The sequence below is a fragment of the Epargyreus clarus genome, unplaced genomic scaffold, assembly GCF_041222505.1.
Source record: "Epargyreus clarus isolate Ecla_fem2 unplaced genomic scaffold, WU_Ecla_fem_2.2 ptg000027l, whole genome shotgun sequence".
NCBI classification, from domain to species: Eukaryota; Metazoa; Arthropoda; class Insecta; order Lepidoptera; family Hesperiidae; genus Epargyreus; species Epargyreus clarus.
The window spans coordinates 11,323,160-11,349,398 of NW_027332234.1; the positions used below are offsets into that span (position 1 = coordinate 11,323,160).

The window sequence follows — 26,239 nt, forward strand, 5'->3', positions numbered from 1 at the left end:
TAGTCGTGCATACGTGACGCATGTGGGGTGCTTTTCGATATTTGAATTCCAGTCGGAATATGAATTCAAGTTGAATGTTTCTCTTTTAAACATACCAAAATCTCTGGTTTTTAGGTCAATGTCTTTCATGTACTTAAGATATTCTTTCATTCTTTCTTCATTAGGATCGGACTCATTAGTTAAGGATACTTTAGTAGCTCTTATGGTTGCAAACTAGTTTGTTGAGCTCAATATATTCATATTGAGCTCATATGTAGCAAACAAGCATGCAGTCCACTTGATGGTAAGTGGCTACTGCCGCCGATGGACATCTGTCATTAACCTCACATAAGTTAAATGTCCTACGCATTGCTACTCTTGAGGTCTAAGTTGGAACGCCTCGAGTAAGGATGCCTCTATACAATTGTTAATTCATTTAAATATTTTGTACACACATAAGAATAATAATATGATATGTCAAAATAAGAACGCAAACACCCAGACCTGGTGGTAAACACTTTTATCCTTAAAATATTAAATCAACCGGGAGTAAAATTTTGAACCCTCTTCATTGTGTTACGGTCACTTACCTATATCTGTGTCCAGATGCGTAAAACGTACAAGTTCTTCGTACAGAGTTCTTCTTCAAGGTCATATATGCGTTGGCGTACTGTGAACATTTTATGGTTTATAATTTTTTAATCACGTCTTCTACACTTATAACTCTACACTAGGATCTTTTCTGTGTCATTTGTACCACAATAAACAAAGACAAATACAGAAACGTCCAGTTCTAGAATTATCATTAAAATATCTATTTGGCCAGGAAATGAACCGTGAACTCTGTGTAGTGTGTATCAAACCGGTATGGTGACCCGTCCATCACACTGGTTACGTACGTAAATAAAACACGTACTACGTAAGATCAAATTCGCAAGAACCTATATGTAGATATTCGTACATGTGATTCCGGCGAGCGGCGATGAGTTTTAAAGTTTTTAAGGGTTCGCCGAAGATTGCGTGCCTTGATTACCCACCCCCGGGGTGGCTGCCACACACGAAAACACTGCCCTCCCATTTTTAAGGAGGGAAAATTAAAAGTGTAAGACAAGGGCGAGCGGTCTTGGTACTTTTAAGACGCGTAACTTTTTTTATTTATTGTCCTCACGTTGTTATTTTGTAATGTTATCTTATATATAAAATTCTTGTGTCACATGTTAGTTACCGTAATCCTCCAAAACGGCTTCACCGATTTTCACAAAATTTTATATGCATATTCAGTAAGTCTGAGAATCGGCTACTATCTAATTTTCATACCCCTAAGTGATAAGGGTTGTTCACCCTTACATTTTTTTATTTATATGGCAACACAACGTTTGCCGGGTTAGCTAGTTTTTGTATAGTAATGTTATTTATGTCGGAAAATGAGATTATGATTTTTTAATTCGTTATTATAATTATTTCTGTTATATTTTTGATGTTGTTTGTTCAGATGCGTTAGAGAAAACGTATGACTGATGTAAAATGCAAAAAATTATAATGCTCCTTAATAAAATAATAGGACATTATTTATGAACGCCATTTACAGGTACACCAATATTTCAGGTAATTTCAAAAGAAAATGTTGTAACTATTATAGTATAAAATTACATGAAGTTACTAAAACTATACAACACAATATAAAAAAAAACATATTTGTAGAACACATTTGTTAAAATTTCGTTTTATTATAACCATTTTCTTCGCCATTTGATATTACATTTAAGAACAGTAACAATACCATAATAAGTTCAGATTATAATGTTCAATCTGATAGTTACTGAACTAGATCGAGTCAGTAATCTAATTCACCTCTGATCTTTACTTTGCATTAAGCTCTAAGATGTATATTAAGATTTGAAAACAAAGGTTTTGAATATAATAGTATATTTATTATGGAATTAACAAAATAATGTTCGTAATAAAAAATAATGGAGGTTAACGCAAATTTGAATAGTTCATTCATTTATAATTACTTAGTCCATTATAAGTTGAAGGTGGTAGAACCCTTTGTGGATCGACTCCGGCGGCACCACTGCCACAACTATTTCTGCCTCATAACAGCAGTGCTAAACGCTGCTTTGTTCTGTTCTGAAGAGTGTGGTAAAGGAGACACTTTTCCGAGGCGTTCCAGCTTAATCCTCAGGGGAATCAGCGCATCTGTGGACCTCAGGTAGGATTATCTAATCCTATCTGTTGATTATAGATGTCCATGGGCGGCAGTAGGCACTTACCATCAGGTGGACTGCATGCTCGTCTGCTACTACTAGATTATAAAATAATAAATTATGTTAGCGAATAAGTGTAATACTTGACGGTAAAATACTTTATATACATATATTACAAATATATACAAACCCTTGTCTTATTACCAACATATAGCTGCTTTGCAATAATAATGGCACAACTCAAAATTCATTTTTCTGTTAAAGATACAATTTAATCCCAAATATTTCATATTTTAATGTGTCCTAACAGTACTGTGGTTTATACATAGCTGCTTTTAATTGTGTTTATCATTTTTTAATTCTCATTTAAATAAAAAAAACATTGTTTAATTTTAAACTGGCTCACCTGGAGTCCTGGACATTTACCTTTTTTACTTGTGCCATTATTTTTGCAAAGCAGCGATATGTCTATTATAATGACAAATAAACTATCATCTCAGTGCTATATTTTTTGATTTGCTCAAATTGTTACTACGCTACAACTATCAAAACTACTAGATCCAAGTAATTGGGAACGACATGTGCGGGGCTGGGTGTTCGCCCGTTCATTACGAACGATTGTAATTTCTTATGTCTGTGTTGATATCCCGGGATGATATTAAGTTACGCTCCTGTTTTTTGTTTTTGTTGCTACATGTTATATGGAAACGGGATGCTGATGTAACTTCTAATGTCTTAAGATTGTTTTAACTAGTTATGTTTATTTATTTATTTATTTACTCTTCAATGACCATGTTAAAAACAGTGTGGTGCAAAGGGCGGATTTAATGCTAAATAGCATTTCTCCCAGTCAACCTTAGGGATGTGCAGAAAAATTGAAGGTGGTACAACTAAGTAATAAAATGTTGGTTAGAATTATTTATGAACGTGGTAGAACTCTTTGTGGTTCGACTCCGTTACCTATTTTGCAGAAATGCTAAGCGCTACTGTATCTGGTTTGAATGATTTAAAGGAGTCCTCGGGGGTAGCAAAGCATCTCTGGCTATCCTCAGGTATGATTATAATCTTATCTGGAGTTGATTACAGACGTCTATGGGCATAGTAGCCACGTAGTATCAGATGGACTGCAATGATCACTTAGCAACAGGTGAATCGTATTCCTTTATCAAAGTCTAATCGTGGTCATCAAACTGGTTGGTCGCGCAATTTCCAAAAAATGTCTTATGATCCCTTCATATCCTATGCATATAATTTAAACATGTATGAAAAATCTACAAAAAATACTTTCTATACTCTCAATATAATACTGACAGTACGAGTATGAACGCAAAAGGAATAATTGCAGGCATCGCCGATGTCAGTGACATTTACGTGCGGCCCTAATCGGCCCCGCGCCCCAAAATTAAAAACAAAACGCACACATCCAAGCATAAAGTACACATCCATAGCTTCACCTAATTATCGTAGCAAAGATCATAACCTAACCTAACCTAACACACATGTATGACATATCTGCAAAAATTGTTCCTACACATTCGATTCAATACTGATTGTATGAACGCAAGAGAAATAATTGCAGGCATCACCGATGTCAGTGACATTTACGTGCGGCCCTAATCGGCCCCGCGCCCCAAAATTAAAAACAAAACGCACACATCCAAGCATAAAGTACACATCTATAGCTTCACCTAATTATCGTCGCGAAGGGACTTTGCATAAGAAAGTATTGCTGCGTTTTACGACGCGTGTCGGCCCACCCTCGCGGCGGCCCAGATAAAAAATCTCCCATTTCCTTAATTCGTTTATCGGGGCTGCCGAGGCTTTGTCTCCGATCGATGAAGGCCTCCAAATGAGCGAGGAACGTGACACGAGTGTGTATTAACTGGAGGTGACGGTTTAAGTTTTTTCTCCCTGATTTTCGGGCGCTTGAATAAAATTAAGGAGAGCTAAGATCGCGTGGATACAATAGTCCAAAGGCAAGTAAGCTCTGAGTTATCTGAAATTGATAAGTACTTGGCCAACGGGGTGGTCTAATGCCTTTTCATTTTGAGTATCGTCTCCTCTCAAAATGAGAGCCTAACAGTAACGGGTTGATGATAATGATGATTCGTAGTTAAACATAAAAAGCAAGTCATATTTACTTTAAAAGACCAAACACTTGCGTAACAGGTAACAGTTGCGATACTAAAGACAAATAATTTAATGGGATAGGAATAATAGTGTCCATATATTAACGGAGTAGTTCTGACAGTCCTGGATAACATTATCACTGTATTTGTAAGATTCGAAATAGCTTTAACGGCCTAGAATAACTAAAGCCAGAAACAACAGTGTTTTGATTACATATTCAATGTCTGTCTCAACAAATAAGAATAATGTGAATTATATCTTATAATTACCTAGCCTGAGGACAGACTTGACGATTGTTTAAATTATTTATTTTGGGAAAATCTTAAGGAAATATTTCGTGGAAAATTATGTCTAGCTTTGTTTGATAAATCTTAGGCATATCTTAGATACATAAAAACATATGCACATAAAATATATTGGAATTATCAGATATAGACAAACAGTAATTACTTAGTTGTTTTAACTCGGCTTCGGCTTCAAAAATATGCGCGTATTGGATTTTTTATTATATCACTTGCTAATAGCGAAGGAAAACTTCGCGAGGAAACCTACCTCCTAAGGGTGCTTTATAAAGGTTTTCAAAACTATGTGAAGTGTACCTGCCCGTGTCCAGTAGTGTGTCAGACATGGGTCAGCATTATAAGTTTGTCCGGTCCTTTGGACTACTATAAAGCTTTTTTTGTCCTATAAAGTCATATTAACGAAAGTGTTTTGAAATTTTGATATTTAGTATATAGGTTTTAGTCATAGATATATTATACTAACTTAGAATAACATACCTAGAGATAAGTAAGTAATTAAGATAGTAGTTGTGCTTTTTACAACCTTTTATTTAGTTTCACCTGTCCCGGTGTTTGTAATGAAATCTTGCAAGCTAAATTTTCTCCACTTCCCAGTATCCGATTGAGCTGAAATTTGGCATGTATCTTTATTATCTTTTACTTTTATACATTAAAATTTTATACGTTATAATGTTTACAAAAAAAAAACAATTAATACATCACCACAAAATTATAAAATATCGCGTGTCAATTTTAAGCGCGTGGTAACCGCGTGCACCCCAAAAACAAACGCAAAAGTCGATAAATTAAAACGGGAACACATGTAGCCCCGAACGATAACTTAGTAATTAAGAAAGGCATTAATCATGGATTGGAGACACGCCGCGTTTTCTATGCGTCTGATTGCGATTCTGACAAACTGCCGCATGTCATGCGTTTTGGGGCGAGCTTGGACGAGTTACGAAGCGAATCGATAGTGGGGTAATGGTAAAGTAATTTCTTAAAAACTTGCATACGTAATTTTTCTAAAAAAGTGAAATGTATGGAAAGAAAGAAAAGAGCGCTAGTTGGCTGTTATAAAGCAGAAATGTGTGTGTGATATATTGGATACAATAGTTTGTCAAATTCGCCAAGTGTGTCGGTTAGAAAAAGGTTATAGATCCTAGTTTTGACAAAGTGAGGGACGTATTCATCGACATAATTGATGGTACAGTAAGGACTAAATTGTCAGTTGTACAACACTGATGATCACCGACTCATATGTATGACAATTGTCTGCTAATATTGTTAATGTTTCATTTAAGTTATAAGCATCGCCATTTTAGTTTTCCTGTTATAAAGTTATACTTTAAATAAGAGAAAATTCTGATAACTCTGTACATATTATTAAGTTTTTCATTATTATTTTTTAGGATGATAGAATATCTCATATTTTTCCTGTGTCATTTTTATCAATATCAGTAAAACACGATATTTCTCGCGCTAGACCCACAAGCATATAAACCGTGGGTGCTCCGCCTTACAATCGAGGCCTGCGATTGTCCACGTAACAAATCTAGCATTGAATAGTTTATAATGAAGTTGGTGATATTTGCATTTTACTGTCCGATACATTTCGGACACCTGCCGTTAATGCCAGTTTATACTGTATTAGAGTTGAAGTAAAAATAAAAAACTTGCATAATTTGTGTGAAGTTAAGCAAAATTATATGGTCGAATTAAAAAAATAGACACAAAAGGCGTAAAATTATAAAGGCGTAACTAATTATTGACGACCCGCGTGGCGGAGCGGCCACTATACCGGTCTGACGCGCAAAGGGTCCCGGGTTCGATCCCCGGCCAGACAGATATCTAATGATGAATTTATATTACTGTTTCTGGGTCTGGGTGTTTGTGTATTTGTCTATATGTGTGTCCATGGCACTTACGAAACAGGGAATCCTAGTGTGGGGCTGTGAGTGTAGAAAGCGTTTTTTTATAATTAGTTTTTTCCACATCTGTACTTACATCTTTAATTATTATAAATCTGTATATTTTACTCGACTACTGTTTTTTTCATATACTACACGATAAATATACTAATATGAACATTTATGACGTCACAATTCCATAAGCGGTATTTCGTTTAGTAATTAGTAACTAGTATAATAACTCATTAGTTTTAGTATTTATAGTTATTACTCGCTTCAACAGTAAAAGCAAATACGAGGAAAGCTATAAGCTTGAAAGTTCTCTACGATATATTAAGCCTACATCTACATTCTTGTAGACAACCAAGCAATGGATGAACTTGTAAAATAATTAAAAACACAAAAACATCAGCTCTTAAAATCCTTACAATACGCACTTACACACACAATCACATTTGTAAACTCATAATGGCGGAACCTTTGTCTCAATATCGCACAACATTTCCTTCATGAAAAATTAGGGCAACGTTCTCACCTCAAAGAAAAATCGGGAAGAATTGCCAACATTCGCTTTGCGTCCAACACCACTGTTATGTCGTAAGCCATAGAGTCCATAGTTGGCCGTGTTGGCGCAAACATTGGTGGCAAATTAACATAAGGGAGTGGACGTGACATTTATTGTTTGACAAGCATCGATCTGCCCTTTGGTATGCGAGGCGTGAACCAGCCAAAGTTCATAGGCGTATTTTTAAACCCCCGCCAGAAATTACAAGCTCATATGAAAATTCCGATGCAAATATTGTGCTCAAAGAACGACGTGTCAAAAGTTCTTGGGATTTTTATTAATATTTGATTTGCGGTATAATTTCCATAATTATTACCAACAAACTGTTACTGTTACTTATATTGATGTTTTTGAGAATGAGAATAGTTTAACCCATCAACTACTATGCTGGTTAAAATATATCCCACACAACTTTAAAGCGGAAAACGTATAAATGAGCACACAAAAGATAATGCTCATTACGACCAATTATGATTGTAGATATACATATATCTAGAAATATCTATTCTCCCTTATACGAGTATAACGTAGACAATGCAGATGACGATTATGACAATTAACAAGTTTTGATATAATAATAATCTAAAATATAATAATTTACTCATCAGAATTTATAACATTGAATGTTTATTACTCTTATGTCAAAGAAAAGTTGTTACTTGAGTAACGATAATGTTTCTCGTTAATTATAATGACTGCAGTATTAAGTTTATCAAAGACACTTCGTGATATATTACACTCATTCTTCAAGCTACTTTCATTGAAGATCTTTAATAATATTTGTTACGAGTATTAAATATTCTCGTAATAGGTTATTGAAAAGTATTTTGCATTTTGTTGGCTTTTAATAGACGTCATCGAAAAGTTTCCAATCATAACTTTAAGAAGTCACGTTATGTTGTATTTTTGGTCCATTGCTTTTATTTGTCTTACATAAAAGAAATATTATACTTACATAAGTTACATTAAGTTATTTTTATGTCTTATTCTACTTAATTTGCTATATTTTGGGTTGTAGGATGATAGGAGGTGGATTGACCCTATGTTATGAAAATTGTCTCATTCGTCACCATGATTCTATGGAATTTTACTAGTCTTCCCTTAATAAATAACTCACATCACTTTTTATAGACTATTAGTAGTTATGATCGACTATACCATAATCATATTGAGAAGCAAAGTAAAAAAATCCTATTTTCCGGTACTCCAATAATCTCTCCATCTAATTTCCCAAAACCGAATATTCCCAACAGAATCAGGTGTTCCACCCTCTAAACTTTTCGGAAATCGCTAAATCATCTCAATGAATGTCGAACGTGTGTGCGCGATGAGGTACTCCAGGCCCCTTAGGCATCGATTGTGTTAGATTGCACAATGGGTATTTTATGGAGCTTGGAAAATAGAAAATTGATGAAATATTCCCTTAAAGCATGATGACAAACGTGAATCATTTACGTACGAAGAAAGATTTGCATGTTGATAAATACAAATATTTTTAAAGATAAATTGTATATTTTTTAATGAAGCTGAAACAGCAAAGGAGCTTCTAGTCCACGCGTGTGACCAGGAAATTCTGTAATTAGGACGTAATTTTACCTGAGTATGATCACTCATGCTATGCTTTCTTACTCAACTAAATTGAAACGAGTCGAGTAAATGTCCCACCCTTAACCAAGAATCATATATCCTTCATACTAGAACATCAAAACTATACTGGTAAAAAGCTACGGGGCGGTAGTGGGACCTGAAACACACCACGATAATTGCCACTAATCATTAATAAGTTAAGGTTTGTTAAGTTTTCTCAAATTTTCAATCATTTTCAATACCCATGACTCTAAAATCACTAAAATTCACTTAGGAATCGAACCCTGAACTATCAACATAATAAGCTAATGTTATCATTATACTACTTGTGCCTAATGTACTAGTAAATGTTCTTAAACCAGTTTAACTATGTTAGTTGCACGTAGGCTATTTCTAAGTAAAGCTTCTGAGATAGTAGTTCTTAATGGCTTACGAAGCATTGCATCTTGACTTCTAGACCAAATTGCAATTCCACTAACAATCTAGGAGATTAGAGTGAGATTCTTAGTGTAATTTAACTTATATGATAATTAGTATAATATACTCGTGCATTATGTTAAACTTTTAAGGGTGTTCAATACAACTATTTCTTCCTTTAATTCAAAAAATGATTCAAAAATGTCACGTTACATTACGAAGGTAAGGAAAAATAGTACTAGTTATACGAACAAGGTCCTCAGAAGCAGTAATATAGATGGGATACAGTGCGCAAAGTGGTCAATATCTTCCTCGGGAATCTACTTGAGATTGACTACAGTTACGTTGATATCCTCGAGGGTTAAGTTTAATAAACGCTTTCTACACTCACAGCCCCACACTAGGATTCCCTGTGTCGTGAGTGCCATGAACACACACATAGACGAATACACAAACACCCAGACCCAGGAACAGAAATCTAAATTCATCATTTAGTTATCTGTCTGGCCGGGGATCGAACCCGGGACCCTTTGCGCGTCAGACCGGCATGGTGACCGCTCCGCCACGCGGGTCGTCAATTCTCTTATTGAATTGGGTTGGAATGAATTCTCTTATTTTAAAAGTAAAGTAACGTAATGTTAAGAAAATAATAACGCACATGTGTAGGCCCCACAAAATCTGATTACCTACATCAGAGAAACAATTTATTAAAGAAAAACTCCACGAAATTACAGCACGCATTACCGTTCATAATCTTGTATCCGACATAATTTAACGGAAGAAACTCGGGAAAGAATCGCGGGGGACGCACAGACGCACATACCTACTTGTGTACATACATCTATACTTAGTAAGTTACACCCCAAATTAATAGCATCCTAACAAAAAATGCCCCCCTATCTTATGAGGGTGGAGTGGGGTTCATTTGCATATATGTCTCCCTGGCACCCTAAGGAGCGGGCGCGGATGTATTTTTAATTTCATTCTTATCCCTGTGCTTAAATCATGGACGCGGCCATGCGTGGTGGGGGGAACCCCCCACTGTGGCCGCTAGCTTGCGTCATACGTCGCTAACCGCGTAGAGTAAAAAGAAAAGAAATCTTAATAAGTTTGTTAGGGTGCGTTGTGGTTATGTGGACATGACTTTGGAAGAGCGCCAGTTTTGCTAAGTACAATTTTTCGGTCTTGATAATTGATTTAGGTGGGGTCTTGTGAGGACAACGGGGAACAGTAGTCACGGATTATGGGAATGGTAGTTAATTTACTTTTTGGTTTTTAATGTAAGAAGTGTAGTTTCCTTAAGCTACAATCTACTACGATAAATAACAGTAAAAGCTTAAAAGTATGTTGAGATATGACTACGATTTAGTTTTATTACTTTTAGAAACGGCATTGAGACAAAATTAAGACTCTTAGTGTTTGGTTGTAGAAATTATTGAAAAATATACTTTTTATTTCGTATGGAATTGTGACGTAAATTATATGTTTCTTAGTAAAAAAATGAATTACTCCAATTCAAAGGGTATTGAATTAAAAAGAATTAGTTTAACATCAATATTTTTAATGTTTCTTACTTATGATTCTTTAATCAAACTTAGCTGTAGAAGGCCTACAGCAAAGTCTACCTCTAATGCGGACTAGTGAAGGAAAGTATGTTATCAAGCCAGTTTAACGTGCTCTTACAAAATAAATCAAATAAAATCTACTATATATTACACGGTAATGATGAGCAACGTCTTATCCACCGTGATCTCGCTAGAATTATAAGCAGCAACATAAAAAACAAGCGTCGTCATTTGGGCGGACAAATTTCGCGGAAGTTCTCCATTCTTCCTTACATCATGCTAATGTTACCCGACTTACCCGGTCCTGTATGTCACTAACGGCTATATGCAAATGGTTTTATGAATATTTTTATATTGTTGATATTGGATATTTGTTATTCTAATAGGCATTGATGTTAAAATTGAAGTGACGCTTTCCACACCTATAATCTTACATAAGTATTAATGGGTGCCATAGACTTAGAACTGAAATCTTCCATCATCATTTAGATACCTATGTCTGTCTCAATATCAAAACTTGGAACTTTGCGTCAGTCTTATAAGTGCGAGAATTGAATGATTGGTTTCTCAACAGCAAGCAGCCCGACCTCTCGGTCAGGGGGTCCGAGAATCAACCCCCCGTATTTCAGATTTTTCAATATTATGTCAATTAGAAATTAATTATCACTTGCTATTACAGTGAAGGGCAACAGCACGAAACCTACACGACTAAGAAAGCTTAAAAAAAGTTCTCAAAGGTGTGTCAAATTCAATTTGCACTTGGCCAGTGTGGTGAACTAGACCCTCGCAGGAGGAAAGTGTCCAGTAGGTGGACGGTAAACGGTTGAGGACGTATCCTTGAGAGTGTAATCGTAACTGTGACTGATCGCTAGTTAGATGGGTAACCTTTAGTACCTAAACGTGAGGGCAATCTACGCAGTCGGTTTCAGTTGTTATCATTAGATAGCAGTCATGCATGCAGTATATAGATTTTAGCTTTAATCGTAAAAAAACATTATTCTCTTTATAAAACACACTTAAATTATACTAATTCTGAAAATGTAGCGAAATCACTTCATTATATTTTAGACGTAAACAACTTAATATCTAAACAATATTTTAACGCGATTACCTCTGTTGTGTTTTTAATTAGACAGCGAGAAATATAAATAGACTCTGAATTAAGATTGAAAATGTAAGCCGAATGATAATTTTATGTTAGTAATTCTATGATTTTATTCATTGATAGAGTTTTGTATGAGGGTTTGTTTGTGTGGTGTGAAATTTGGGTGTCCAGGATTTGAATCTTTGGCACATGCCTCTAATTTTACAAAGTGGTTATTTAACAAATTAATTATCACAATAACGGTGACATTTTAAATGCACTCCATGAAGAAGATTAGGTTTTGAAGGTGGTTGAAGGTGGCACACTTTGTGCTTCGACATCGGCACCATCGCCACACCTGTTTCTCTCTAATAACAGTAGTGTTAAGCGCTATTGTGTTCTGGTTGGTTTTCCGAGACGTTCCAGCTGAGTCCTCAGGGGTAGCGGTGCACCATACAGTGTTCTAGAACTTTAATCGTTATCTGTGTGTGTGTTATATCAATGATTGTGAGTGAGTATAGATTTACTAAGAATAAAAAAAATCTCATGGTCGAAACAGTACATTACTTTATAAAAGACTTTAAAACCGTATATAATTTGGCGTACAACAAAATGATGCCGTATTATCTAAAACAATGGACCCTAGTAGGACAAATTAAAAAGTAGATAACTCAAAAACCACAACCTTTATAATCGCATCAGCAAACTCGGAATTGTACCCGTTAATTATTGATAGAATGAAACTTTTATCAAAACTTCAGGAGCAGAAGCCAAAATTATTTGAAAGCAAGGAAACCCTTCATAATGCTGCGAAAATATTAAAACAAAGCCAAGGTGGCCACCCCGCGTTCTACGCAGGACAGGGTAACTTTGGTAATTATATAGAGTTGTTATTACCACCAACAAAATGTTTGTTAATCAACAGAACACTATATTAATCAACAGAATAATAGAAGACAAAAATATTATGTGTGAAACAGTGATGTATGTATTTAAAAAGTAAAATATATTTTTATTAATTTCCAAAGTATTATTAGTCATGTAGCATGTTTTAAGATATGATATTATGTAGCAAACATTGATAAGATACAATGTATATTTAGTTAGTTTTTTAAATGATCATTGATGCATATATACAGTTAGTCTTTGAAATGGTCTTTGATGTTAGCTTAATTAATGGGGGTTGTAACAACTCTATATATTCCCGCGAAATCCTCGAAGACGACTGCTCGCGGGTGGTGATTAATACAACGCATCCCCCCGACGGTTTAATCGCTAGCTGGCAACATTTTTACCCAATTTTTGGGACCACCCCAACCCACCCCTTTCTTTCGTTAAGATAAATTATCCTGTGATCAGGATAAGAGTGTAGGTTCGAATTGCCGCCTTTAAAATTCAGCGTTCGGCCTAAATATTTCGAGATGCCGCTTTAACCCGACTCTCCCCGTTTTTATTTGGGGCGTATTTGTTTGTGCTTTGTTCGTTTTCTGTAAAATAATTAAGTTATTGTAATTAAGTTTTGTGGATTAAAATGGATAACAGACGCCCTGCACGTCTTAAAATATTTTAGTCGAACAATAAAAAGTATTCTTTGATTAATAATTTTTTTTTAATTTAATTGACGTTAAGGAGCATTTTATGGCTCTTATGGCAAAAAATATACTTTTAATATCCATTCATTTCTTTAACATCCTTGCACGAAATGAGATCTTAATAGTTACAAAACCATTTCTAAGGTTACAAATATACACCCATAGCTATATTTTTGGAAAGTAAAAAGCGAAAATATCAATATTTATACAAATTCCTCGCTATTGTTCACTATGAATACAGAGGGGCTGACCAATTGTTTTGTTGATCGACTCATTTGTTATTTTGTTTGTACCGGCGCCCTCGATTCGGGTTCTATTCCCTACTCGTTAATTAATTCTTTGACATTCGAGCCAAAGACAACCCTTTGAGAAATATTTCTTTATAATTATAAGTAAAACTGAGTCGTGCTCGTAAACATCTTAGATGTGGTATGAGGCATATTTTATTTTATATTTGTGGAGACTTTAAGACATATATAATGTTAGCGATATGATTAGAGAAATAGGTGCTTTCTTAAATTCCTTTATGGTTTCTACCCGTATAACTCTGTATGCTATTATTCTATTTTTAATGCGAAGAAAACAGTTGCAAGTGGTCATACCCATCTAAAGACATTTAACATAATTCCTACTTCCATAGCCGGTAGAGGCCACGAGTGTTTAGCTAATTATTTTTATGTAATTCTAGGAATACCTAAATGAGTATACATTTGTAAGAGTAAGTCCTAAATAAGTATACATTTCTACCAGTCTGACGCGCAGAGGGTTGCGGGTTCCGATCAGAATGGTGAATTTAGATTTTTGAAAATCTGGAATTGCGTGTCTCTGTGTTCATTTATGCATGTGTGTATGTGTTCATGACACTCACGATATAAGGGCACGGGTCTCTTCTCAGAAGGAGAAGGATTAGGCCATAGCCTACCGTGCTGGTCAAGTGCGTATTGGTAAACTTAACACACCTTTGAATTTTTTTATAAATTTTTTAGGTATGCAGGTCTACTCACGACTTTTTCTTGTTGTTTTACCGTTAAAGCAAGTGATAATTAATTCCTAATACGCAGAAAATTTAGAAAAATCAAAGTACATGGATTTGTACCTCGGACCCGTCGATCGGGAGGCCGAGTTTCAACCACCACTCAATGCAGCTATTATAGGTATACTTAACTATATATTTTTTTATAGTATAAGAGCATGTAGTCCACCTGATGGTAAGTGGTCACTGCCGCGCATGGACATCTGTAATGAACCCCAGATAAGATTAGATATTCCTACCCGAGGTCGGCCACAAATGCGCCGCTACCCCTGAGGAATAAGCTGGAACGCCTCGGATCAGTATGTTTCCCATACCACACCCTTCAGACCAGAACACGCTGCTCTTATGAGGCAGAAAGAGGTGTGGCGGTAGTGCCGCTGGAATCAAACCACAAAGGCGTCCTACCATGTTCAAAATATTTAATATATACAAAATATATTATATGTATATACTTAACTATGGATTAACTTTACAGTACAGTAATAGTAAATAATGAAGCGCAGTTTTGTTAGCCAGCTTCACATTTGTCTGCGTCGCAACCTCAGATAGATCACAATCGTGGAAACGCCCACGCGTGGCACTTCGGAAACGAGCCATTCAATAATATATTAAAATTTAATTTTAACTTATGTTTGTCAAAAGCTAAAGTGGATACTTACTTTTGATAATAAGTATACCTTATAATCTGTTTAATGAATTGCATAATAATAATGCTGTATAATTTGTGAATTTTTAGGGTTCCGTACCCAAGGGTTTAAAACGGGACCGTAGTAATAAACTAAGCCTTCGATATTCGTCCGTTATATGACTCTATCTGTTATAAACTTGATAGACACTTTAAATTTTCATAATGATAAGATAACAAATAATAAAAATATTATAAAAACTTGGTCTTAGACTATAGAAGTCGCACAGAAACCTATATTTTTTAAATTAAAACACAACGAAAGCGCAGTGAAGAACAAAGTAAATGAAAAGTACACAAAATAAATGAAAAGTACAGTCAGTAAGGCATTACGTGTCGGGAATGTGTCTCATGTGGGTGCGAAGATCAACCCTTGTTTGTGTTGCGGACGGTAACCGCATACTGAACCTCATTTGTTTGCACACGTTGCTGACTCTACCTTTTTGTATTAAAAAACGAGCATGCAATTCACCTGAACTTAGGTGTTTTTAGGAAACTTTTAAACATTAATCTATTACATTTTCGTCTACTAAAGATAGAGACAATGTCTAGTAGGCAGAAATGTTCTACTTTCGATATTTAGTATATAAATGACCATAAATCAAACTATCGTTCTGAAATCTATCTCTGAGATTTTTTGTACATTTAACTGTACTCTTCAGCCAGCATATAGAAGTATAATGCATAAATAGATAAGAGCATGGAACCCATTAAAAAGTAACTCCAGTGAATTACAAACAAGACATTTTCACCACCCATCATAACATTGTAGTTACTAAACCTGCATTTGATCTATTATTTGCTTAGTATAAAACAGTTGTTTTATACTCGCATCATCGTATTTAAATCAAATAAAAACGACAAAAAGATATACTTAATATTTAAACACAAAAGTCGCTTTATAACCACTCCGCTAGCTTTAGTGTGACGATCATATAATCGAAGGGGCAAACGAAAGTTATTGGTTGAATTGGAATTGGTCGGTTAGATGACAATTTTAATACCTTACAACATGTCTTTAAGCGCTTCAAATTAAACCTATTGTTACGCTTATAACAATACACATAGGTATTTAACCAGTTTTATAGTCCAGCCAACTAATGTCCAATGTCCACTTTGACGAGAGATTTCTTGTTGGCCGCAAAACGATTGACATCCCTAACAATTCCATTGTTGTGGAACTGGATTATTTAATGAATTGAGAATGGGGAAACTGTTATTTAGAATGGAGATATTTCTACATATTAAAGACTATTACTGATGAATATTGCACCAATACTTTGTAATAAATACCTTTTTTGAGGGGGAAACCTTTCAAAATTCGAAAGTCGACAGAAATTATCGACTTTCGATCTTTAATCCATAAAATGCCATAATTTAAACTATTTAAAATCTATCACCGAGATTTTGTTACACTAAAGTAAAAACCCTTTGTATGTCTCTCTTGCCACACCCTTTACCAGAATATAGCATCATGCAACAGCATGCATAGTAGCATATAACAATATAGCAAAAAGATTACAGCATGGATCCCTAATCATATACCCGTCTCATCGTTATTAAATGAAATAAAACACATACGCAAGTATTTAAACACATAAGTTTACTAGTACTGGTGTCACCATCATACAATCATAGCGACAAACGAAGGATTTATATTATAACAGTACAGATGCCTTACAACATATCTTTAAGCGCTTCAAATTAAACCTATTGTTACGCTTATTATAACAATATACACATAACATAATACACATTTAATAACCAGTTTTATAGTCCAGCCAACTAATGTCCAACGTCCACTTTGACGAGAGATTTCTTGTTGGCCGCAAAACCACAGAACGATTGACATCCCTAACAATTCCATTGTTGTGGAACTGGATTATTTAATGAATTGAGAATGGGGAAACTATTCTTTAGAATGGAGATATTTCTACATATTAAAGACTATTATGAATATTGAATACTTTGTAGTTTATTAATATCTCATAAAAATATTTTTTTGTTATTAAACCTGATGATAATATTTATTCCCACAGATGCGTTGCTTTCTGCCATACATTTAAGTTTGATCTTCAGATTTACTAAAGATTGAGGTGGAGTGCCCCAAGCGTAAAAACTGTAAACACGTATTTTTTTATCTATTCTGGTACTTTTGAAATCACAGGTTAACTAAATTATGTCCGTTGAAGGAGATCCGCAAATATTTTTAATATTTTGACTTCGAAAGCTGCACTCCGGAGGTACCACGGCTGAACATATTTAATACTAATACACATAATTAATAATAATTAGGCAGTGTTAAGCGCTTCTATAGTTTAATTTGAAGGGTGTGGTAATGCAGGCATGCTTATCCGATGTTTTCGTGCTTAGTCTTCAGCGGTAGGAACACCAACCTACTGCCATCCTCAGGTAGGCATCTAACTTTAGCGGGGATTGATTACAGATATCCGTGGGCGGTAGTGGCCCCTTACTATCAGATGGGCTGTATGTTTGTCTGCTACTTCTAAATCGTAAATAAACGTGGTTAAAATAGCCAACACTTTAGTTTAAACAAACAAAGTTACCAGCTCATTAATTTTATTTACTTTACACTGCCATCAGTTCCACTAGCGGCATTATGGCAACACCAGATACCTTTTAATAACAGTAATCTCCATACAATATTTAATGGCTGCTTTACGAGCGACTACGAAACCTTTGAAAGGTTTATGTGGACGTTTGCGAGTGGCGATCCGTATCGCGATTACATATCTCGTAATCGAACGGCGAATACTTGATAAATAAATATAGGTTTCAAGGTGTTTGTGGATGGAATAGCGAAATTGACGAATATTATATTTGTGTGAGTAGTTGCTGTTGTAAGCAGTAGTCTCGGGGTCTCAATAGGTAGTTCCAAGGAGCTTAGCCACGCACATCTGATTTGTTAAGTTGAATATCTTAGACATTATTTATCATTATTATTAAATAGTGAAGGAAAATGACGTGTAGGTGACACGTCCAAGTTTTTTTAAGAGGAAGTAAGTACTCAAGGATGCGTGAAGACTATGGGTATCTCACTCTGAGAGAAGACCCATCCCGGGAGTGGGACAGTAGTGGTGATAGTGACGGGATGCTTAAGGTGGTAAAGCTTTTTGTGGTCCGGCGGCACGTACGTTATACCTATTTTTGCCTAATAACGGCAGTGTTAAGCACTCCTGGGCTGGTTTGAAGGGTGTGGTAAAGGAGATATACTTTGCCAAGCTTCCGATCAAAATTATCGTTTGATTAAACGGTGAATGAAAACGTCTTAATGCAATGTACACTTTTGAAACTTCTGAATATGGAAGTTTTCAAGAACGTGTGAATTCTACTAATTCGGAGTTGATCAGTGTGGTCGACTATTTATTTATTTATTTAGTATGACTTAAGCCATTCTCAATCAGATCCAAGCCCAGCAGTGGGATAGTGGTTTCACGACCTTACTAATTAGTAGTGTTTTTCTCATTGATTCTGTTTCTTTCTATGTGTTTAAAGCGTAAATTTAATCTTCACTACACACTCTATACGATTCTACTATTTAGTAATATTTTAATTGTTTCAAGTAAACACCGTAATATTTCTCATAACGAAACCTATCTAAATCTAAATTCTGTAGAATTTCTGAACCAGTGATCCGTATCATGATTACATATCTGGTAATCGAAGCCTGCCTTATATTTACGGCTAACAGGATAAGTAGATTGTGTGCTATGCTAAATATGCATGTTTTGTAATCCACTCAACATTTATCATGTTTACGACGGAAAATTGTACTGTTTGGTTGACTATGGTTTTGATTTGGTGTACTGTATTTGGTACAAGGATTTTATAAAACAACTAGTTTTTGCCCGCGGCTTCGCCCGCGTTAATAAATATAACATACTAACATACATAAAACTGAAAATTCGTACCTTCAACTTTGCTAAAGATCATCACTTGATCAAATGCATAGTTTACGATTAAATCCTTACTAATATCGATTAAAACAATCGATTTTTTTGGTCCAAAAGATCGATTCTCCGACTAATCGATCTTAGATCGCGATCCCTAGTTCCCGTGGGATTTCCGGGATAAAAACTATCCTATGTCCTTTCGGGTCTCAGACTATCTTTGTACAAAATTCCATTAAAATCGGTTCAGTGGTTTAGGCGTAAGATGAGATAACCAGACAGACAGACAGTCAGACAGAGTTACTTTCGGATTTATTATATTAGTAAGGATCCTTGCGATGTTATTTTTACTCGACGACGAAGCCAAAATGGTTTCGATTTTGATTGATGTATGTTTATTTGTTGCCACCATAGACTAAGTCTGTGGTTGCCACATAGCTTCTGGACTACTTATTGTAATTTGGCATAAGGCCTTTTTTCTTCAAAGATGCTGTGAATCAAGATAGGCATCGATTTAAAGAGCTCAATCTAGGCACGTTAGAAGAAGAAGCTTATCAGTATATTTTCAAAAAGGTGACCGAAATGTTCTTATTATTAATAATATTTCAGATTAGTGTAATTTTTTAATTTAAATTTAGCTAAGACAGATGGAGTCTAGATGAAAAGTAGTCACGTTTGCAACAACAGGAAAATCGCCAATGCATGAAAAGCTTCGAAGGAGAGCTATTTTTGTTAATTTTTGAAGAGTCAAATTTGATAGTATTCTCGGAAAGGACGAAGATCATTTAAAGCACCGAATGTAGGTACGCGATGAACAGTAAGCTGAATAGTCTAAATATTACATTAAAAAATCAATGACATAAAACAATTATAAGTTACATTTCGTACACATTTTACGGCACACTTTATAATTTCGTATCTTTACCCCAATGGTCATAAACCGCCTTATCCCAAAAAAAGCTTATTACAACTAAATTAATTCCGTAAAATAACACTTAACCCACCTTTATCGCAATTCGAATATTGAGCCAAAACAACGGACAACGCAGTAGGCCGTATAAAGCGTTTACCCCCTCAGGGGGTAAGTCAGGGAGGCACCCCTACTTAAGTCCTACCCTTTAAAGATTCCTCCGTCCTCTCATTTTTAAGACTTTACAATACCAACACATAGACATCCCATATATCGCAGGGGATTTGTTAGATGTGTGTGTGTGTGTGTGTGTGTGTGTGTGAATCTCTAGTGGTGTGCGTGCAAGATTAGATTTTTCCGTGTTCTCGGTAATTATGTTCACGTCAACATTCATTATGGGTCTAATATGGGGACGGGTCTAATGAGGTCCCCTAATTGTCTGATGAGATGGATGTGTAATTGCGATTTTTACGTTTTTATTTTGGACTTACTTGAAGTGTAAATATTGATGATTTTTTGATTTACTAAAATTTACGGAAGTTTGGAAAACATTTCACGGATGTGTATTTTTTCATTTTTACAACAATCATGGAAAATCTTACATATAAAATTCTCGTGTCATAATGTTAGTTATCGCACTCCTCCGAAACGGCTTTACCAATTTTCACCAAATTTTATATGCACAGTCAGTAGGTCTGAGAATCGGCTACTATCTTTTTTTCATACCCCTAAGTGATAAGGGTTCACCCTTAACTTTTTTATTTATATGGCAATACAACGTTTGCTGGGTCAGCTAGTATTATATAAAAACAAAGTACGTAGTTAAAGTAAGTAGTTAATAATATCTACTAACTTATACTTGGTCAGAGTAGAGTATGACTTTAATCCATTCCATTCTGAGAGGAGAAAGTGTTTAAAATCCTTTTTGGTTTATAGTTCTAAGTACGAAACTAGACTCGTGGTTAACGATTTTGATTATTGTTTTTTTTTCACTAAAATAATAGGAAATTTAACGCTTATATTTATTGCCTATTGTTTTAATAATGCGTACTAAAAATAAAAAAAAAAACACCTTATAAAAGGAACGAGGACTTCCATAATAGCAGATATTACGTGTAAATTTAAAAATTAATATACCTTTTAAAATGTACATAAGGTAAAGGTTTGTTTTTATATAATATAGGAGTAGCAGACGAGTATACAGTCCACCTGATGGTAAGTGGCTACTGCCGCCCATGGACATCTACAATCAACCCCAGATAGGATTAGATATTCCCACCTGACGTAGGCCACAAATGCGCCGCTACCCCTGAGGACTAAGGTGGAACGCCTCGAAAAAGTCTGTCTCCCTTACCACACCCTTAAAACCGGAACACAGCAGCGCCTAACACTGCTGTTATTAGGTTGAAATAGATGTGGCGGTGGTACCGCCGGAGTCGAACCACAAATTGTTCTACCACCTTCGTATAAAAAAAGGTAAAGGTACAGGTCAAATACAATTTAAAGGTAACATGACGAACAACCATGATCCTAATAAAGTTCCTTTCTATACAGAACCCTACAAACCACCAATTTATACGCATTAAAATATGAAAATCTACAAGCGAGCAAACTGCATACCCTATTATTTGCTATTAAGTACAAAAAAAATCAACTTGAATGCTCTAATTCCGGTTTTTCCGGTTTTTTGCAGTACCGATTCAGTGCTGTTCGCCATTTGTATCGCTAATTGGCCGGAGACCGATGCGACGCTTTATCGGTTATCGATTCTGTACAACACTAGTTTTGAGTGTAGCTCCGATAGTTTGTAGGAAGTACTTATCATGTACTGTGAAATGATTGCTTGTTCATATTTTTATGAGGTTTGAGTAGCGAACTTGCAGTCTACTTGACGGTATGTGGTCACTGCCGACCATGACACTCACATGTGTTTAAATCCATACGGAAAAAGTTTTACCTGAAGCCGACATATACACCTAAAAACTGAGATAGTTGCCTCGTAATTTAGAACTACTTTACGTTAGAAATGTGTGGCGGTGGTACCTCGCAGGTACACATATCATGGGGTATGCCTTGGATTAGTTATGGGAATGGACACGGTCCCTCATTATAATGTCCCACCGCTAACCCCGCGATTAGTTGTGGGATCTTATAATGATGACACAGGAGCAAAAATAGGTAAACTAATGTATGAGCGACAATAAGGTGTTAACTTTGCGACATATTGCTATTTAAAAATTCTTGAAAAGTTTCTTAATCATAATGTGAATATAGGAAAATCAACAAAAACTAATAGAGAAGCTAACATAAAATAACTCCTGAAACATAATTAAAAAAAAATCAGACTGAATTTTTACAAAATGATTTGAAGTATGTTTTTTTGATAAAACTTAAAACAGTTACAAGTAAAAAGTTCAGAGTTACAAAGAGTCGTTATATTAGGTTGAAGTCGGGGGCGGTACCTGCTAGTTAGTTTTATTAATATTGCATTATTACCGTCATTTGTCTCTACATTCCACGAAACTTGTTAAGCGTTTTGCATACATGGAGTTAAATTCAAGGAATGCTCCGCAGAATTTGTTGTGTTTACTTGTTTGGTGGAAGGGTATGGAGGCCGGCTGAGGTGTATGAGGGGACCATGTAAGTACTCTAGACTGGTAACTCATCTGTAATTGGTACATTTCTAGAAACCGTGGTCTGCGTGAAGTTGGTTGTAGGCGTCTATGAGTGATCTGCTTGCTATTTCAATCTTATAAAAATGCAATAGGTATCACAGATATTCAATATTTTTTAGTTAGAAAAATGTTTGAAAAATACTGAGTTATTTTTACTAGGAGGTAATCAAAAAAATACGTAGTAACCAAAATATTGCCTTGTAAACATATTCTACTTTTTAATTATCTAAAATTTCAAACTTAAACGCGAGTAAAAATTTAAATGTATATTTATAACTTCTTTCTATTAATAACAACAAAATATATTATTTGTTAACTTATCGTTTTAATTTCCAAATTATCCGTAATGAATTCTGGACCATTTGCGCAACCGATACACTGATCACGTCACTAGAAGAATCGACTAAAGATACATATATTTTTGGGGACCTATATACGTTTTAATTCTACGTCTGCATCTACATAAAACCTGAAACATTAGGTCGGTTTAAAGGTACCATCATTGTCACGCACGGGCATTGCGATTCCATTATACCACTACGTCATAACTCATGTCACCATTTATTTTGAATAAAAAATAGGACTTAATTTTTAAATAAATATAGGTATATTTTATTTCAAAAAGATTTTTTGGGAAATATTAATGTTTTATTATGTAATGAGTTTTAATCACTATGCAGATTTTAAGGTAACAAATATTGTGACGAAGCATTACATAAGCAATTATTTCAAGCATTTCTAATTGATAATTGTTTCGTGTTCAGTTTTAAATATAAAGTTATATCTTTATTAGAAGCTGAGTTCTTAAAAAAAACATGTTTTATCGAAAGTTAAAGGTTTTGTGTCCCAAGGCTTAAAGTGTACTGTTTTAAATATTGTAACTTTACATGTTTAATTTTATTTTACCAATACAGTACTGAAGCGGGACATATCCTCAAGAAACAGCATTTAGTGCTACACGAGTCACAACCATCATAAATTCGATCCAACGAAACGAAAACGGACCACCAAACTCACCCTTAACCCCACGGCATAGAGCTATACTGAATTTCCCTGAATATTCGTCACATTTTTGCCAAGGTACCTTCCTAATGACATTTATTAGATCGTATTCCGTACATGACAATAATTAAAATCCATGCACGTACCACGGTACCACACCGTACCACTACGTGAGGTTTTAGCATATTATTAGTCCACAAATTATTGGGTAGACGGTGAAAAATATTCAGAATGCATGATGTCGTTTGAAATGTGGAATTATGCTAGCGTTTTGAAATTGCTAAGGTACAATCTTTGTATGAGTATGTTATGATAATAATGTGATAGAAGTTGTTATAATGACCTAATGTTAAACAAGCCCATTTGTAAGCAACTCCGTGTAAATCTTGAGTTACCTGAAGCGGATCACGATGCACCACGATGAAGATGGTAGAACCCTTTGTGGTTCGACTCCAGCGGCACCACCGCCACACCTACTTCTGCCTTATAACAGCAGTGTTAGACGCTGCTGTGTTCCGTTTTGAAGGGTGTGGTAAGGGAGACATACTTTTCTGAGGCGTTCCAGCTAAGTCCTCAGGGGTAGCAGCGCATCTGTGGCCGAACTCAGGTAGGTATATCTAATCCTATCTGGGGTTGATTACAGATGTCCATGGGCGGCAGTAGCCACTTACCATCAGGTGGACTGCATGCTCGTCTGCTACTCCTATATTATATAAAAAAAAGATGTAACTTAAAGGTGGTCTTGAAAGAGTGATTGGTATTAATTAGTCTATTCGATACATAAGACAATTGTCATAAATATCCACAGTTTCAGAAGGTAACCGACACATCTGTTTCTTTCATACAAATAACAAAGATAAGCGCCGCTGTGTTCTGGTTTAAAGAGTAAATAAGAGAGTTACATTTACATGAGGCAGTCTTATTTCGTTTCCTCGTTTCGTTTCATCTGTAACCGATTTTGTGTAGGACATCGAGTGATGAATTCGGATTAAATACTATTTGGAGTTCTAATTCCAAATATATTGCAAGGTTGGTTACGTCAATTTCATAAAAATAAATGAAAAATTCATATCTCTACCGCCGCATGCCGCATGCCGCAAGCCGCAAGCCGCTGACAACAGCCGCAGCGGCGTCTACAACCATTATGCAGCGCACCGTTTTATTTCTCATTTCTTACTGTTTTCTCTCAAGTGGGTGTCGAAATAGACTCTTGGACTGAGAATGCAGTAGTTATAAGACGGTTATAGTTGAGAAGAAACTTGACTTAAGACGTCAGTTAAAAACTCGTTGCGTGTGAAGTTAAAAATAATGGATTTCGGTTTAGTGTGCCGTAATTTAAGAGCATTTAAAAGTTCTTACCTACGTGGCTTTTAATCTTAATTATTTCTGTAATTATTGCACCGTAAATTCACGTAAGCGGATAATTTTGAGTGTATTTAAGACGGTTTATTACGTCTGAGTATGAAATGAGCGTGTTTTAATGTTATTTGCAAATAACCTTATATTTTCTATTTAGACTTGGAAGGGGATTAATTTCAAAAATATTTTTTGGGTGAATTCTAAGTAACTTCAGATGAGTTCATAGTTAATATTATTATGTTAGGTTACTTCTATTTCCTTTCAAATTTTGATACGAAATTGACAATATTATTACATTTTACGATATTCTGATGATACAATTTAAAGTTGGATAAATAATGTTATTATATTATGTATGATTTATCCGCTATACATTTTCAAATTTTCAAAATTCTTATACTGTTTATTTAAAGTACCTGTATGAGAAATTCTCGTGAAAAAATGTCATTCTAGTAAAGACCTTCTGGTTTAAGACGTATATTGTCAATCAGTGTTACAGTTTTATTAAGTCAATCTTAAATAATAATACAATTAAAAACAAATATTAATCTTAAATGTAATCGCTGCTGTGTTCTGGTTTGAAGGGTGTGGTAAGGGAGTCATACTTTTCCAATGCGTTCCAGCTTAGTCCTCAGGGGTAGCGGCGCATCTGTGGCCGACCACAGGTAGGAATTTAATCCTATCTGGAGTTGATTACAGATGTCCATGGGCAGCAGTAGCCACTTACCTCAGGTGGACTGCATGCTCGTCTGCTACTCCTATGTTATAAAAAGAAAATATAACAAATTCGACATCAAATCACTTAAATCCAAACACAGTCCACACAGACTTGCATAAATAATCATCTCATTACATTACATTACAACTTAGCCTCAGTGTAATGTCAAAACTGGCCAAGTTTATCAATTCAAATTACACCAAAGAGTACCAATAAAAATCACCCGTCAAGGAGTTCCACAAACTGTCGTGACAGTCCCTCGTGGCCATAAAACAAAAGTGACGTCGCTAATGCGATCGCTCCTCTAATTATATCTGAAATTCCCAAAAATTCCTCTCCACCCCTCTTCTTAACCCATTAGCTGAAACTTTTCAAAACTCGCACTTTTCAAAGTGCCTTCAACATGCCAAAGATTATGTACCCAAGGGTCTTGTTGAAAATACTCTGCTTAGATGATGTGGTTGATGTTATGACAATAATTACAAATTGCGTGTCACATACAGACAAATGTAAGATAAGGATAAGACTTCGTGATCTTGTATGGAGTTTTTAAAAAATATTTTGTAAAATATAACACTACGAATATAATTGTGTTTGTGACAACGATTTCCTCCTATTTCTGTGATTTT

General features: G+C 35.2%; 1 protein-coding gene across 1 annotated transcript in view; it reads right to left on the reverse strand.

Moving 5' to 3' along the window:
* LOC140754097 (uncharacterized) overlaps positions 1-26,239 on the reverse strand; it is a 133,753-nt gene that overhangs the window by 16,705 nt on the left and 90,809 nt on the right. The window lies entirely within an intron of this gene.